Source organism: Diceros bicornis, chromosome 30, assembly GCF_020826845.1.
Source record: "Diceros bicornis minor isolate mBicDic1 chromosome 30, mDicBic1.mat.cur, whole genome shotgun sequence".
Classification (NCBI taxonomy): Eukaryota; Metazoa; Chordata; class Mammalia; order Perissodactyla; family Rhinocerotidae; genus Diceros; species Diceros bicornis.
Window position 1 is genome coordinate 1,379,478 of NC_080769.1, and position 15,627 is coordinate 1,395,104.

The window sequence follows — 15,627 nt, forward strand, 5'->3', positions numbered from 1 at the left end:
AACTTTTAGCAACTGGACAAGACGTTTTGAGTCCTTTATGTGGAGCCTGCAAGGATACATGAAAAAGTAATTAAAAAGAAAGAATTAAATGTCTCCCCCTAAAATAATCAATTATAAAAGCAAAACAAGTGTTTTTGGGAACACCCACACTTAGGAATTTTGCCCAGTTAAACTTTAATAAAGTTTTAAGGAACACCTCTGCTTGCAAGTTATTACTGTAATAGAAAGATGAAAGACCCACTGTCTACCTTAAGGAGCTGACCATCTGTAGGGCAGAGAAGGAAGGAAGGTGAAGACCTTCTCCCAGGTTGTGGTAAGTGCCCTGTAGGAACAAAGATGCTCGGGCAGAGAGCACAGGATGGCACCAAGACAACACGAAAGGCTTCAGGAAGCCTCAGAAATAGTTCCTAGAAGCTCATGGCTGTCCAACCCTCCTGCTGTCCCTGGGATGCAGGACTTTGGGTGCTAAAATGGGGAGGATTGGTCCCCCTATTTCAAAGCCAGGCCAGGTGTCGGCCAGCAGAGCCTCCCAGGCACTCAGCAGGGCGCCTGGCCCCAGCTCTACTCAAGCAGCCGAGGATGCAGGACTGCCGCCAAGAGGAGGTCAGCCCCAAGAGCTGTGGTTCTGTGTTCCTCCTGTCCTTCCACTACCAGGAGGAAAACTGCTTCCTGTACCAAGCAACCAGCCCCTGAAATGTACTGACCAAGACACTTCATAATCTTTTCTCCTCATTAAGGTAAAATCTCTATTTAGAGAAAACTATGCACATGGGGAGGAAGGGGGTCTCTCTCGAGGCTTTCTTCTCCTCCTGAGTTCATCTAACCCTCATGAGGCCGAGTGGATACTAGGTCCTCAGGGAGTTCCAAGCAACCTGACCTTCTAACATTTCTCAATGCTTTGTGACAAGTTACAAAAGGACCCCCACTTCCTTTGCCCCCATACCACGTTAAACAATGACACATGCCAAGAGCAACCTTCTCTGTAGTGTTTTGCATCATTCTCAAAAACAGTAACAAAACTTTTGGGACACAGACTCTGAAGGAAACTGTCAAGAAAGCATGTTCTCTGACTTCTGAAACAAGCTCACATTACTAGTTCTTTGGGTGGATTGTAACAACTTCCGACTTAAAACAAACCACTGTTAACTTTGAATAAGACTAAAGACAACAAGTGGCATTCAGGTCTTTAAATATTCAATAACAACCTGCAACATGAAACAAAAGGATCTGCCAGGAGGTTTTCAAAGTAGAATGTCTTCAGTGCACTGTTCTGGGACCTCCATTGCAGAGTCTGCAGGAAAGGACTCACTCAACTGGCTGAATTCCAGAAGCCCTCATGAAGGGAGCCAGGCCAAAGGGAAGGCAAACCCCTCATCTTGCTGTGGGATCCCAAGGAAGAAGTGAAGAGAGGAGCCCCTTCCCTGAGTCCCCAGGGTAAGCCTCCCAGTGAGGAGTGGGTTGCAACCTCCTCCACCCAGGATGCTGTCACATGCAGAATCTGCAGAGTCAGACGCCTCTCCAGGACTCACCTCCAGTGCAGAGCCACCTTTCCCTGCACTGCCAGGACCCTTCTAGCAACAGAGCATCTGAGAGGCGTGTCAATTTGGAGGTAGAAGCTGCATTTGCTCAGCCACATTCCTGATCTCAGAGATCAAGGCAGGCTCCCTGCCATCAAAAGAGCAGAAAAGTCATGGCAAATGCAAGAAGATAGTGACCTAAGAAAGAGTGTTTCCAGAATACCCTGTTTCTTGACATTGTTGGCCCCAGCCTGAATCAGTGGAGAGCAGAGTGGCCAGGGGGTGGGGGTGACAGTGTGGTGGAGGCCATAAGGTGGGTGCCAGTGGCCATGGGATGGCCGCAGTGGCCCGAGGTGCCCAGAGCAGAGACAGTGGCACAGACCAAGGCCACATAGCGCCCGGCGCTCACTCACCTTCTGGACCGGCCCCGAGGCCCCAAGCACAGAGTGCTGCCTGCCTTGGGCTGGAACACCAGGGGTCTGACTGGGCGGCAGCAGCTGGTTACCTGTGGAATGAGATGGCTGTTTCTCCTCGTTGCCCAGTGGTGGGAGCAGTTCGTGGCAGTGCAGTGATCACCATCCCGGGCCTCAGGCTGTCATGCTGCCAGGCTCCGGCCCCCTCTTCTCCGCCCCACAGTGGGACTGCCACAAGAGTAGGGCTCAAAGCGACACTGTGCAGCAAGTGGGAGCTGGTCCCCACGCCCCGCAGGATGGCAAGATGGCGGCGCGTGCCCATCTGTCCTCCGTAAAGCAAGATGGCCACATCTGTGGGCCTAGGCAAACTGCTGCCTGATGCACCCACCCTGGGGTAGCGCTGCCAAAACGCGTCTGTTCCGCTGCCCTGATGGGTCGCTGCTGCGGTGTTCATAGCAAATGACCCAGACCGAGGGGGGAGGGAGAATGTGGCCGGCCCTCCGAGAGGGGCCCCGCCGGACGCCAAGATGGCGACCGATGCACTTCCGCCCACACTTCTGGCCCTGCCCACGTTGCTCACCTGGATTGGCCCCAGTGGTTGAGCATCACATTCTGCTCATTCTCCTGGGCAGCGGGGAGAGGGACGCGGGTAGGGGCACCTGCACCGGTCAGCATGGAAGACTGTGCTCGCCTGGACTCTTAGCCGCTGGGACTGGCTGGCATGGTTTGGGGCGGGGCCGTCGGGGGGAGCAGCTCCTCAGGTGGAGCGGGTGGGGGCAGCTCCCATAGTGAGACCGGTGCGTCTGACAACCAGGTCCCTGCGGGTCTGGACGCTCTTTCCATCCGCCCTCGGTGCTCTGGCGCTGGCCTGACAAGCCCATGGCTGTTGGGGCAGGAGGGGCAGCAGGGAGTCAGGGAGGGGAGGGGCGTGCTGGGCGGGGCTGGGGCAATGGTTCTTGGGAGGCTTTTTCCTTCCCCACCAGGATTAAGAAGTCCCTTCTCTGGAACTGGCTTCGGATCCAACCACACAATCCCTGTCTGTGTGCAGAACTCTTGCCCTGGTCTCACGCCTGGCAAAGATTTCTTGCTTTGACCAAACTTTAGTCAGGCTCCTGAACCTTCTTGTAGGCCTGTCTGTACACTTCCTTGTAAAATCCAGTTTTAGCAAGAACCTTGCTAATTCAGTTTAACCAGAACACCCACCCGTATGTCTGATCACCATCGAGATCTGCTCAGGCTCCTCCTCCTCCTCCACCATCCCTCAGGTGGTGTCTGATCACTCTGGCCTCTCTTTGGTAAGAATCCTGTTAGGTCAGGTTAGCCAGAAACCCCAACACTTGTTTTTTCTCTTAGTAATTTTCCATCCTGTGACCCCCACCATGCTGCCTGGCCATGAATTCCCACTTGCCCATGCTGCATTCAGAGTAGAGTCCAATCTCATTTCTCCCCCGCTTTGAATCCCATCACGGTGGTCCCTACGTATCACAGTGGTTCTGAATAAAATATGCCTTACCATCTTTGACAGGTGTCATTAAATAATTTTTCTTTAAAACCTCCAACCACAACAAAAACCCAGACCAGGCTCCTTTCCTTGCTCCCTCAAGCCATTTCAGAGCTACTTCAGATTCTGGCCCTGCTCTCCTCAGAGACCTCTATTATGCGAGTCATAAGACTTTTCCTAACTTTGGTGCGTGTGTGGAGGGGGGCACACACCAACATCAGTCTCTCCATGGGAACCCCAGCACTTGCCAGTGAGCAGTCATATTTTGAAAGGAATCTCTTTCTCTGAGTGGTAGGTCTCAACAGTGGACTCAAAATATTCAGTGAACCATGTTGTAAACAGATGTGCTGTCACATCCTTGTTGTTCAATTTGAGCATTGACTTTAACTTCAAGTCAGCAGATGCATTATGTCTAACAAGAGAGTGAGCCTGTACAAAGGCCCTAGGATGTGGATCGGAGGGAGAGGGGAGAGAACAGGATCAGTTAGAGGACCAGAGGTCAGAATGTGAGACAGGATTTGGAGAAGGAGCCAGAGCAGTCAGTAACAGCACAGCAGCCAGGTCAATGCCCCGCACACCATATCTGGGAGTCAGGACCATCTCCTAATTGCAGTCAGTGGCAGAGCCCCATTTCTGGTTGGATCTCTTGGGGGACAAGAAGGCAGTGTCTTACCACATCTGTCTGTCCACGTCTACCAGACCCTGGCCAGGGAGTGTGAAGAGCTGATGCAGAAGTACCTGCACCTGCTGCAGATCATGGAGACGAGACGACAGTAGCCAAGCAGCTACGGCAGCAGATCGAGGATGGGGAGATCAATATCGAGTGGCTGAAGGCAGAGGTGACTGCTGGCTAGGGGTGCAGAGGAGGCTGGCCAGGGGGCCCAGGGCACAGGCCAAACACCTCACACTCTGGGCTCCTGCAAGATCGGGGGGGCACATGATGGGCAGGGGGACCAGCTTCCAGCCACAGCTATGCCAGCCTAGAAACTTAAATTTAGTGATGCTGGCAGAGTGGGAAGGGCCTTAGCCAGATCTGAGTTCAGATCCTACCTCTGCCACTTGACGGTTGCAACCTAGAGTACATCCCCCCATCATCTGTGCCTCAATTCCTTCATCTATAAAGCAGCCTTTTTATACTTGCCTGATAAAGTTGTGAGGATTGAGTGAGGTTATTTATGGGCGAGTTTTTAATTACTCTGCTGATGACCACATTGACTAAGCATTCCCACATTATCAGCTGAAGTGTCCGGGGACACAGAGTTACTGGTGAGTCATCACAGTGTGGGCTGCTGGCTAAGTTCTAAGCAGTCGTTCCCTCTGCCTGTCATAAGAGCTCCTACAGGGGCTTGCCGGGCATCAGTCTGGAGGCCACGCTGTTCCTAGGTTAAGGCTTCTAGAACTTCACTACTCAAAATGTGGTCCATGAAGCAAGAGCATGTTAGAAATGCAGAATCTCAGGCCCTGCACAGACCTCCAGAATCAGAATCTGCACTTTCACAACATCCCAGTCGATTGCCATTTACATTAAAGCTTGGGAGGCGCTGGCTCTCTGTCCCTTAGATGCCCCTCACCAGCTGTCTACCCCAGCGCCGAATGATGTGATTGCCTCTCCCCCCCTCATCTCACCAGTGCGCATCAGATGCTCAGAGCAATTTGGCCACATCACATAAGGACCGTGGACTCTGAGCTGAGGATGGGAAAATGGAAACAGATTCTAACCAGGGTTGGCTGCATGATTTGTAGGGCCTGATGCAAGGGAAAAATGCAAGGCCCTGGGTGGAGTCGGGGAAGTCGACCTCCCCTTCTCACAGCCCACCAACCCACCCATGGCAGACAGGCAACCGCCCAATATCAACCTTCAACCTCCTCTAAACTCTGTGCCATGATACACTTGGTACCTAGATGAGGGGTGGGCAAGATGCCCCTGCTGAGTCACCCACCTAGTGCCCAGGCATTGTCTCCTTGCCTTGCCCTGAGACAGGATCGGGTGTTCACTGCACCCGCCATTTCTGCACCTACCCCAAGGCCCCTGCAGAAGGTGGAGGGTGACTCACTGTGGAATGTGAGTCTTCCTGGCTGACTCCACCCATTTGCTCCCAGACAGAGGATAGAGGAGGTCATGGGTTCTGGGGGTGCCGGCATGTGAGGAGCAAGCAGCTGAGACACCATCCCAGGGAGGCAACAGTAGGCAGGAACACATGAGGGCTGAGGCTCCAAGCCCCTGGGGTGTGCTCCATTGTTCCATCAGATGTTTCTCATGAAAACAAATTCAAAGAGAAATAATAACTTCAAGATTGCAACTGCAGAACTTGAAGCCCCAAGCATGGGGCCTTCTGAGCACAGGACTCCATCACACGCCCTTGAAGCCAGCTCTGCCTAGAATGTTCAATGCTCTGAAGTTGCTAATTCCACCTTATGGTGCCGCTGTCAAGCTCTGAACTAATGATCACATCAGCTTGAAACTTGAGCTTGAACAAAAGTTTCAGATTCCACACACCTCCTCTACACTGCAGCAGGCACTGTCAGAGATGCTTTCTTAGTCAGTCCCCATAACCATCCTCATAGGTTGGAACGAGGAAGCAGGCTCAGAGAACTCAAGGCACCTGACCAAGCTCACACAGCTGGGAGGTGGCAGAGCCAGGACTAGAACCCAGGTCTGTGTGTCTGCTTGCCAGTCTTGCCACTCTACTTGTGGGTCCTGGGATCGGGGCTTGTCCCATGTCTAAACCATCTAGTTCATTCTGAGATCTATCCTAGCCCTACACATAGCCCTGAAACCAAGCTGAGTCCTTGCTAAGGACGAAGGAATAGGTCTAAGGACCAGTACCAGGTTACTGGCTTCATGATCAAGGGGGTCATTCACTCACTCACTCATTCTCTAACTGCCTAAAATCTGCTGACCACTGCCTCATCCTCTTCCCCAGGCTCCTCTTACCCCATCACTCGGGGCTCCAGCCAGTGTCCCCGGTCATGAGCTGTGCACACCTTGGCCTTTGCATATGCTGGGGCTTCTGTATGGAGTGCCCCTTCCACCCCCACGCTTCCCTGCCTGGTGGAATCCTACCAAGCTCAAATGCCTCCTCCTGGGGACTCTCATCCCAGAATGTGCTCCATGACCCCTGCTGCCACAGCTTTCCCACCCTCAGCATGCCATGGCAGAGCCGGCTCCTCAGGTGTCTGTCCCTCACCTGGTCTGGTGGGACTTCCTTGAAGGCAGGGGTGTCCTTTATCACTCTGTCCCTTCTGCCTCGCACATAGTAGGTACTCTGTAAGGACTTGATGAATGAATGGACATCAGGTTCTGTGGGAGGCAGCAAAGAGATGGAAGCTTCTAGCCTTAAGGTCTGATTGTGGTAGAGTGTGATGGGCACCATAATATAGTTTGCAGTGTGAACCCAGGTAGAAAACGAGTCATTTTATGGCCAAAGAAGGTATGGGTTCATATCGCATATGGCCTTGAAAGTTTTCGGGGGTTGGTAGGCCAGAGAAGGGGTGGGTGCAAAGGGCAGGGCCCTCTCTGGTGCTGGAGAGCACAAAACTGGTCAGTTTTGGTGAAAGTGTGTGTGTGTGTGTTTGTGTCAGCGTGGCAGCAGAGGCCTTTGTGGTGAGAATTAGGAGCAACGTTTCCAACTGAGTAGATTACTCTCCAGGGAAAACGATATTTTAAAGTAAGGCTTTTTTTGTGTGTGTGTGAGGAAGATAAGCCCTGAGCTAACATTCATGCCAATCTTCCTCTTTTTGCTGAGGAAGACCGGCTGTGAGCTAACATATATTGCCAGTCCTCCTTTTTCTCCCTAAAGCCCCAGTACATAAGTGTATATCACAGTTGCACATCCATCTAGTTGTCGTATGTGGGACGCCGCCTCATCATGGCTGGACGAACGGTGCGTCAGTGCGCGCCCGGGATCCGAACCCGGGCCACCAGTAGCGCAGCGGGTGCACTTAACCACTAAGCCATGTAGCCGGCCCCTAAGTAAGACTTTGCAAGATCAGCTTGGTAAACCTTTCTGGCTGTAGTCTTTCTCTCTCTCTCTCTCTCTCACTCCCTCACTCACTCACTCTCACTCTCTCTCTCTCTCTCTCTCTCTCACACACAAACACACACACACACACACACACGCACACCCTGCAGAGCAGAGGGCACTTGTGTGTTCTGGAGGGGCTCCAGGAAGTTGAAACAGAGCCCATTTCCCAAGAAGTAGGCCATCAGGTAGGCAGGAGGTGCTGAGGAGCCAAGTAAGTGATGAATGATGCCCGTGACAAAGACAGAGGGTCATAGAATGTCAGAGCTGGGAGGGATCTGAGAACTGAGAGGTCCACAGAAGAGGAAAGGACTTATCCAAGGTCACTCCAAGGTCACTTCCAGCGCTGGAATCCAGGCTTAACTTTGGGTCTCCTGGCTGTAGATCCGTGGCCTGTGCCTGCCACACACGTTATTCCTTCCTTGCTGGGGAGACGGGCCATATAAAATGTGCATATTCAGGAAACACTGTGTCACCTGATAGCCAGAAAACTCCCTCAAGCCCCATCCCACGTATTCCTGAGGATTTTCAGGGTCTTCCATTTTCCTGGCCACATCTGGCTTCCAATTCTGCTCTCCTGGCTTCTTGTATCACTTCTCACAGTGCCAGTCTCCACTCAGTCTTGACTGCTCCTTGCCCCCTTGTGGTCGCTCCATGTGTCCGTGAGGTGGAGCTAGATTCTGCTGCAATTACAAACAGCCCCCAAGTCTCAGAGGCTTAAAACAACAAAGATTGCTTTCTCTCTCACACTGTGTGTCCATTGTGTGTTCTGCTCCACAACATTCTCACTCAGAGTCAGGGACACAGGCTGACGGGGCTCCCACCATCAGGAAATTCACCAGTCCCAGGGCAGGGGAAGGAATGTGGCAAATGATGCCTGACAACTCTGCTCAAGTTTTATTGGACACAGCGAGTCACATGACCGCACCCGACTTCAGGGCCCTGGGCAGTACAGTCCTGCCCTGACCCAGGAGGAGAACCAGAGTATCCAGGAAAGCCCTAATGACACCCAGCTGGCTCCTCCTTCACTCCCCAAGCCCTCAACATGGGCCAAGTATGGACCAGACTTTCTGAAAGGCTTAGATGCACTCGAGGGGGTTTCCAGTACTGAAACAGAAAACAGCTGAAAGCTGAATAGAAGACATCCTTGCCCTCCTGTCACTCAGCCTTTCCTGCTACAGGGATTTCTTGCTGACCTCCTCTCCTCACGCTGGCCTCTCTCCACACTCTCCCAACTGCCATTTTGGTGGTGGTGCGGGGGTGTTCATAATCCCTTTATCTGCCAAGACCCTCGCCTTACATCCAGTGATGTGCTGGAGCTGGCTCACACCAACTTGCAAGTCGGTTGTGAAATTTTCAAGAATCTTGCAAGCTTGTTATTCACTCTTTGGTAGCTTAAAATGGGCCAAGGTAGGAATGTTTACAGCATGGAAATTGGCCAGTGCTACCAATCAGAGTTTTTCTTTCAGAGAGCTGGTCATTAATCCTTTACCAATATACCCTTGTCTACACCTTTTTTCAGGATCAGCTAAATACTTTGCTGGGCCCAGTGCAAATTGAAAATGCAGGGCTCTTAAGAATTTCAAGGCAACAACAGCAGAGCCTTAAACCAGGCATTAGACCCTTCTTAGCAGGCTGTGCACAGGTCAGACATCGAGGACACTGGCCCTGTCTCTACTCCCTCTATACCCTCTACACTCAGAGCCCCCACCAGCAGCCAACTCTCCCTAGAGGTAACGGGAGATCACACCCAAACAAAAGCAAAGTTATTAAGCAAAACTGTCCAGCTCTGCTCAGTCTCTTCTCTCCCATCTAAAGAGTCCTCTTGGGCTTCATCTTTTGTAACCAAAAAGCTACAAGGACCATCTAAAACAAAGGGAACATCCTCTTCTGAGAAGAATCCTTCCCTCCTCTAGAATCCTCAGTTTGGCACCATTTCATTGTTTTAATAGTTATTTTTCTCCCATTTATGATTGGAAGTAAGTTGGGACGGCTCAGGCAGCCCAAAGGGAAGGGTAGGAATTTAGAGGTGGTCATGGTATTTTCCTGGCTTGGGAGCACTCAGAATCCTGGAAGGCTGACTCTGCAAGAAACTGCACAGATCTTCAGTTCAGGGTTTGTAGTAAAACTGTAGCCTTGGGATCATGTTTACAAACCAACTTTGACATGGAGAGGGCCACCTTGACCCTCCCCAGGCAGCCTCTCTGCAGGGCCCACTCCATGCCTTGAGTCCTGTTTCCCATGTTCCTCCTGCCATCCCCACCCCTGCTGCCCTGAACTCAACACCCTGTTGTATTCTGCATCTTTGTTCACATCATCCCTTCTGCTCCAATTCCTTCTATACTCTAGCACACATGTTGAGTTTCTTTTTTTTTTTTTTTGTGAGGAAGGTCAGCCCTGAGCTAACATCCATGCCAATCTTCCACTTTTTGCTGAGAAAGACTGGCCATGGGATAATATCTGTGCCCATTTTCCTCCACTTTTATATGGGACACAACCACAGCATGGCATGACAAGCGGTGCATCAGTTTGGATCCCGGGCCACCAGCAGCGGAGCTCATGCACTTAACTACCACAGCACGGGGCCAGCCCAATTGGGCTCCTGTTTTGTCCTTCAAAACCTCTGAGTAGCACTTGTGGATTCCATGGTGAGACCCTCCCACTGCATTAGGGGCCCACCTCTGTTCTGGCCTCACCTTGTTGGAGTATAAGTTACCTCTGTGGGTTTCTGACCCTTTTCTTAGGCTGGAAACTCCTCCAGTGAAGGGATCTGACTTATCCCCCTCTGGCTGTCTCACCCATGCCCAGCATGGTGCCACCACACGAACTCCATCAGGACATGCTGACAGGATTGGCACAAAGGGAGACAGAGATGGGCATCTCTTAGGCTTGGAAGAGGCCAGAGGGAATGGAGAAGGAAGGAGAGAGAACTGAGTTGTGTGGCAGCTGTTTGAAAAACAGGAAGTACAGAGATCTTTAGCAAAACCTTGACTGCTAACAAAAGAGAGAAAACCATGGACTAATTCCTCCATCAATGACTGCACCGACTAAATGCATTCTGGATTAAAGACACTGTCTCCAGAGAGGGGACTGTGGTGGGGCAGGAGCGAACGAGCAGTGCCGCCGAGGGATGCGGCAAATGAGGGTTTGCCTCTGATGGGCCAAGAAGGCCAGACTGTGGGATGGCAAGTGGGCAGGGCTCAGCTGAGACGCCCGACATTGAGCCAGGTTGGGTAGCCAGAGCTGGACTCTAGCCAGCGAGTTGGGATAATAAGCCGAATTCCCAACTCTCCGTGGTCATCATTGACAAAGGTCAACTGAGCAGGCCTTGGACGTCAGCCAAGCCAACCTGGATCCAAAGCAAATGCATCCTCAGAAGGAACCTTCAGGATAAGAGAAAGGCTATCTCTGTGATCTCAGAGGGGCTGGGGTTCCTGCGGCCATCCTGACATTGGCTCCTAGCAGGGGTGGGCCGTGGCCCAAGGCTTCTGCAAGGTCTCCAAGCTCACAGCTCTCCAGAGCATTGCCCACCCAGCACAATCCTTAAATCAGACTCCCAGACTGCCAGTGTTGCCTGTGCAGGCAGCAGAGCATCTGACCTGACTGCATCTGGTTTTTGCTCTGGTCCCAGGGGAGTAGATGTCCTGTAGATGCCTCTGAGAAGAGCGCCATCAGTTTTACGTACAGACTACATTTACCCACACACCCACACCCACACGCATACCCCACAATCCTAAAGAGAAAAGGCTACCACGTGCAAATCCCAGAACTGGCAAAGAGAGCAGACTGGCATGGGGGTGATGAAATCAGGGCAGTGAGGGTGCTGGTTGGGCATCCACGTGTCTCTGAGCTCTCCATGAGCCTGTGTGTGAGTCCCTTAGTTCTTTAGAGTTCAGATCCAAGAACAGCCATTATTTCATGTGCCTAGGTTCTCAGAGAATGGAAAAAATAGAAAAGCTTGCATTGACACTGAATATTTCTCCATTAGATATTTTCAGCCGCTCTTCAAGCACAGGCTGGTGTAGTTTTAGCAACCCGGAAGTGGAGAGTGGCTAACTGTCCCATTTTGCTTTCAAAGTGCTCCATTCCGTCAATTGTCAGAGCCCATTCATCCTGTGCTTCAGCAAGTGGCCTTGAGGGGACAAAGCCACATGCCCTGGAAAGGGAGGGGAGCTGGCTCTGTGGCATGTTTGTGATTTCCTGAGCTACTATCTTTGGACGTGTGCCACACAGCTCAAGTGTGTCTCTGTGCCCACTAAGCACGTTCCACCCCTGCTCTTGTTGTACTGAGAGAGTGAGACCCCAAGGTGGGGGTTTGCCCTCAGGGCACAAACTGCTGGGAGAGGAGACAGCCCCGTGGCAGCTCACAGAAGAGGAAAGCACCAGGGGACTCCAACACCCAAAGTGCTGGGTCATCATAGAGGGAGGGAGCAGAGAGCACACGTGGAGAATGGGACTAGGGAGGGGCATCTGATGTGGCAGAGAAAGACAGAGACCACTGCAGGGATATGAGGACAGGCTCCTACGCTGGGGTTGCCCTGACTCCCGGGGGCTTCACGCTTTCTCTCTGGGTCTGTTTTCCTGTCTACAAATGGGGTGCACGACAGAGTCCCTTTGGCTTCCCCTCTGTCGTTCAGCTCAAACACCAGACACATTGGGGTGGTTCCCAGGTCTCCAGGGTGGTAGGAGCTGAGGGTGATGAACAAGAACAGAGGAGGAACAGTTGGGAGGGGAGGGGGCTGCAGGAAGTCTCTCTGGTATCCTTACAGCTCATCCTGAGGGAGGAGACTCGGGCTGTGTTCTGGAGCTGGCTGGCTGGGGAGCATGGGCGGGGAAGAGGGTGCTGGGAGGGGAGCCACGGCAAATGTGGCTGCCAGGGGTGCTCAGAGGCCCATTACCCAACCTGGTGCTAAGCTGCCAGTGAGAAGGCATGATACCCAGGGATCTTTAGGTGGTGACAGGGCATGTGCTTGGGAGAATCTGGGTGTTTTTGCTTTTCTAAGTTGTCCCCACAAAAGGGGGTGGTCGAGAGGTAGTCTTTACTGAGCAACTTCTCTGTACCAGGCCCTCAAATTGTCCCATTACTTACAGGAGTGACATCATTTCACCTTCATATTTTACAGGAAAGACCTGAGGTTCAGAGATATTAGGCATCTTGCTGGAGGTCACACAGCTGAGAAGCAGGATAAGGTGGATTTGAGCCTGATCTGTGTGGGTCTCAAGCCCTAGCTCTTTTCACATCATCAGTGGCATTTCCTCTGAATTCTCCAGAGCCCTGAGTTCCTCTAAGATCCCTTGGGGTCACCGCAGCAGGTGGACACTGAGGGTGCCAGGAAGGCTGGCAGCGAGAGCAGCTCCCGTCCTCTGCCAGCTTCTGGGGCGTGTGATCCATGTTTAGAAAAGTCTATGTTTGGTTTAGTGCTCTGCTGTCACCATCTTGAAATTTTGTCATTTTTTAAGAAGGGGTCCTGCATATTTTCTCTGCAGTGGGCCACAAGTTACATAGTCCATCCCGCTGATGGTGTTTTCACATAAGGTGTCACTTGAGAAAGGCTGCTCGAGTCCCACCGGTGGTGGCAGCCCCTGCCCTCTCCCTAGTCCCCTCAGCTCTGCTGGACTTGTGGGCGAGGTCTTGGAGGGGCAGGAACTCCGTGGCCGGAGCTTACCCTGTGGTTCCTCTGTCAGTGAGGCCATCGTGTGTTTGCACCAGATCTTGACCAAGGCCTGAAGACCTGCATCTCCAGCTGGCCCTCTGGGATCTGGGTGAGGAGGCAGCCCTGGTAGAGGTCCCCAGCCCCACCTGCACCAAAATCCACCTGAGAAGTCCCTCTCCAGGGCCCACTCCTCCAGGCTGGCAGCTCTTCCATCCTCCCGGGGTGTAAAACACACCTTAAAACACACAGAATCCCTCAGAGGGAGCAGAAGAGGAAAGACAAGTTGGCAAAAGCTGTTTTTCTAGGAGGAAGTGATATATTTTTAGTTCCTTATCTACTTTTCCCTTTTAAAAATTATGTATATGAACCCATTTGAGAAAATTTGACAATCTAGAGAATCAGAAAATGTTCAAAGCTATACCAACCATAGTTCTCCTTCCCAAAGATAACCACTGTAAACACTTTGTTGTGTTTTCTTCAAATTTTTTTCTATGCACAGACCTTGGGATGTTCCCCCCGCTTTATTTACATAATATCACATATATGAATGTTGAATTTGAATCTTGATGTGTTTGTTTTTTTACTTAACATTATAGCACAAGTGTTTTCTCATGCTGAAAGTATGCTTTTTGATGGCTGTATGATCCTCCAGTACCTGTGAGCATGCCATCATCCATGCAGCCATCTCCCATCATTGGTTCTTAAAGTTGTTGCAAATTTTTGTTACTAGAAACACTCATCTCTGCAACTGAAATGTTCCTATGAGAGAGCGTCTCCTTAGGACAGGTTTCCAAAAGTAGAATGACTGAAACAAAAGGTAGAAGCACGGTCAAGGCTCCCACTCCTTCCACCCTGCGTCACTGCTCTCTGAGCTGACTGCAACGCCCTGACGGCCCCGAGGGCTGCACAGTAGGACCACCTGCATCGCGCCTCTCCCACACTGAGTGTGACATTTTCTTGTTCACTTCCCTAAGTCAGAGAGCCCCGCTTTTCCCCCAAGGTCACAATGGGAAGAGGCCCTAGAAAGACGAGGTCTGCACTTCCTGTAGTTGTGTGGGTGATGGTGCCGTCCCATGGGTAGTGGAATGCCCTGTGTAAGCTCCCACTTAGAGTTTATTGCAAAGGAGGCATGTTTTTCTTTAATGGAGTTTATAAGCAGAGGTTTCAGTGGACCCATCCCTGCCAATCAAGTACTGAAGGGCAGGTTTGGGGAGATTGGCTGGGCTTTCGGGAGCTGGAAGGCAGGGTATTGTGTTTCCAAGAGGTTGGGACAGAACAGGCCAGCAGCAGACCCAAGTTGCTGAGCCTGGGGAGGTGTGGAAGGACAGGGACAAATGGATAAAGGGACAGACAGCTGAAGGGACGTGACTCGGGAGGGCATGTCTTGTGGAGGGAAGCCCTGGAATGGAGGACTCAGGAGACCTGGTTCCAGGCCAGCTACTGACTCACCTTATGACCTCGGATGAGTCACTTCTGTCACTGGTGGGGCACACTGGGAGGGAGGCCTCTTGGGGGAGCCAGGGCTGAGGGGGATGTGGAGCTGCAATTCAGTGACCACGGAGGCCTCAGCTGAACCCCCAAAACTCCGGAGCTGGGTAGCCCTTCAGACCCTTCAGGCGGCGAGGCACACCACAGCACCCACAACAGCCCTCTCCGACCTTCCAATACACAGGTGTCAGACAAGATGGGGCCCCATCTCTATAAAGATCTGTGACTCTGATGGTGTCCTGATGCCTGGGGCCAACTATCTGGCCCTGGATAGGGCAGTGGTGCCAGAATCATCCTCAAAGTCAAGGGTGTCTCTGGGTGGGAGCTCTGAACTATGTCTCAACCTCTGTGGGTGGGGTTGGGTGACCAAGGGCTTGTGGAGCCACTCCTCGTGCAGACCCATTAGACATCCTGCTGCCCATGGTCAATTTCTATCAGGAGTTGGTCTCCAGCTACCAGTACAGCCTGCAGATCCTGGCCCACTGCAAGCAGAACAGTGACTTTGACAAGCTGCTGAAGCACTATGAGGCCAAACTGACTGCAAGGAGAGAGTTCTGGAGATCTTCCTCACTGACCCCATGTTCCAGCTGACACCTAGCCCTGTCCTTGAGGGCACATGCCTTGGGAGCCTTCTGGGGGTCCATGGCAGTGAGGGCCCCAGCTGGGAACAAGCCACAGCTGGGGGCACCATGGAGCCATGGCCGGGAGAGCCCAGACCCTAACAGGCCCCAGCTCTGAGCTGCCTGGAGAATGGGGTTAGGGCCAGCCCTTGACCCAGCAGACCGCAGGGTTGTCCAGCTCCGCAGAGCATGCAGTGTGGGAAGGTGAGCGGGAGCTCCTGGTACTGAGCCCACCTCCAGGCCCTTTCTCCTGCTGGCTTAGAGCATCAAGATCTGGGCTCTTGCCCCAAACAAGACCCTGGAAGATCCTCCACATTAGAGTTGAGATCAGAAGTGCTGTGGGTGTCCGTCCTCATCCCTGCTCATGAGAGTGCTGGTTGCTGAGAGAACCATTCTCCGTCCACTTGGTCAC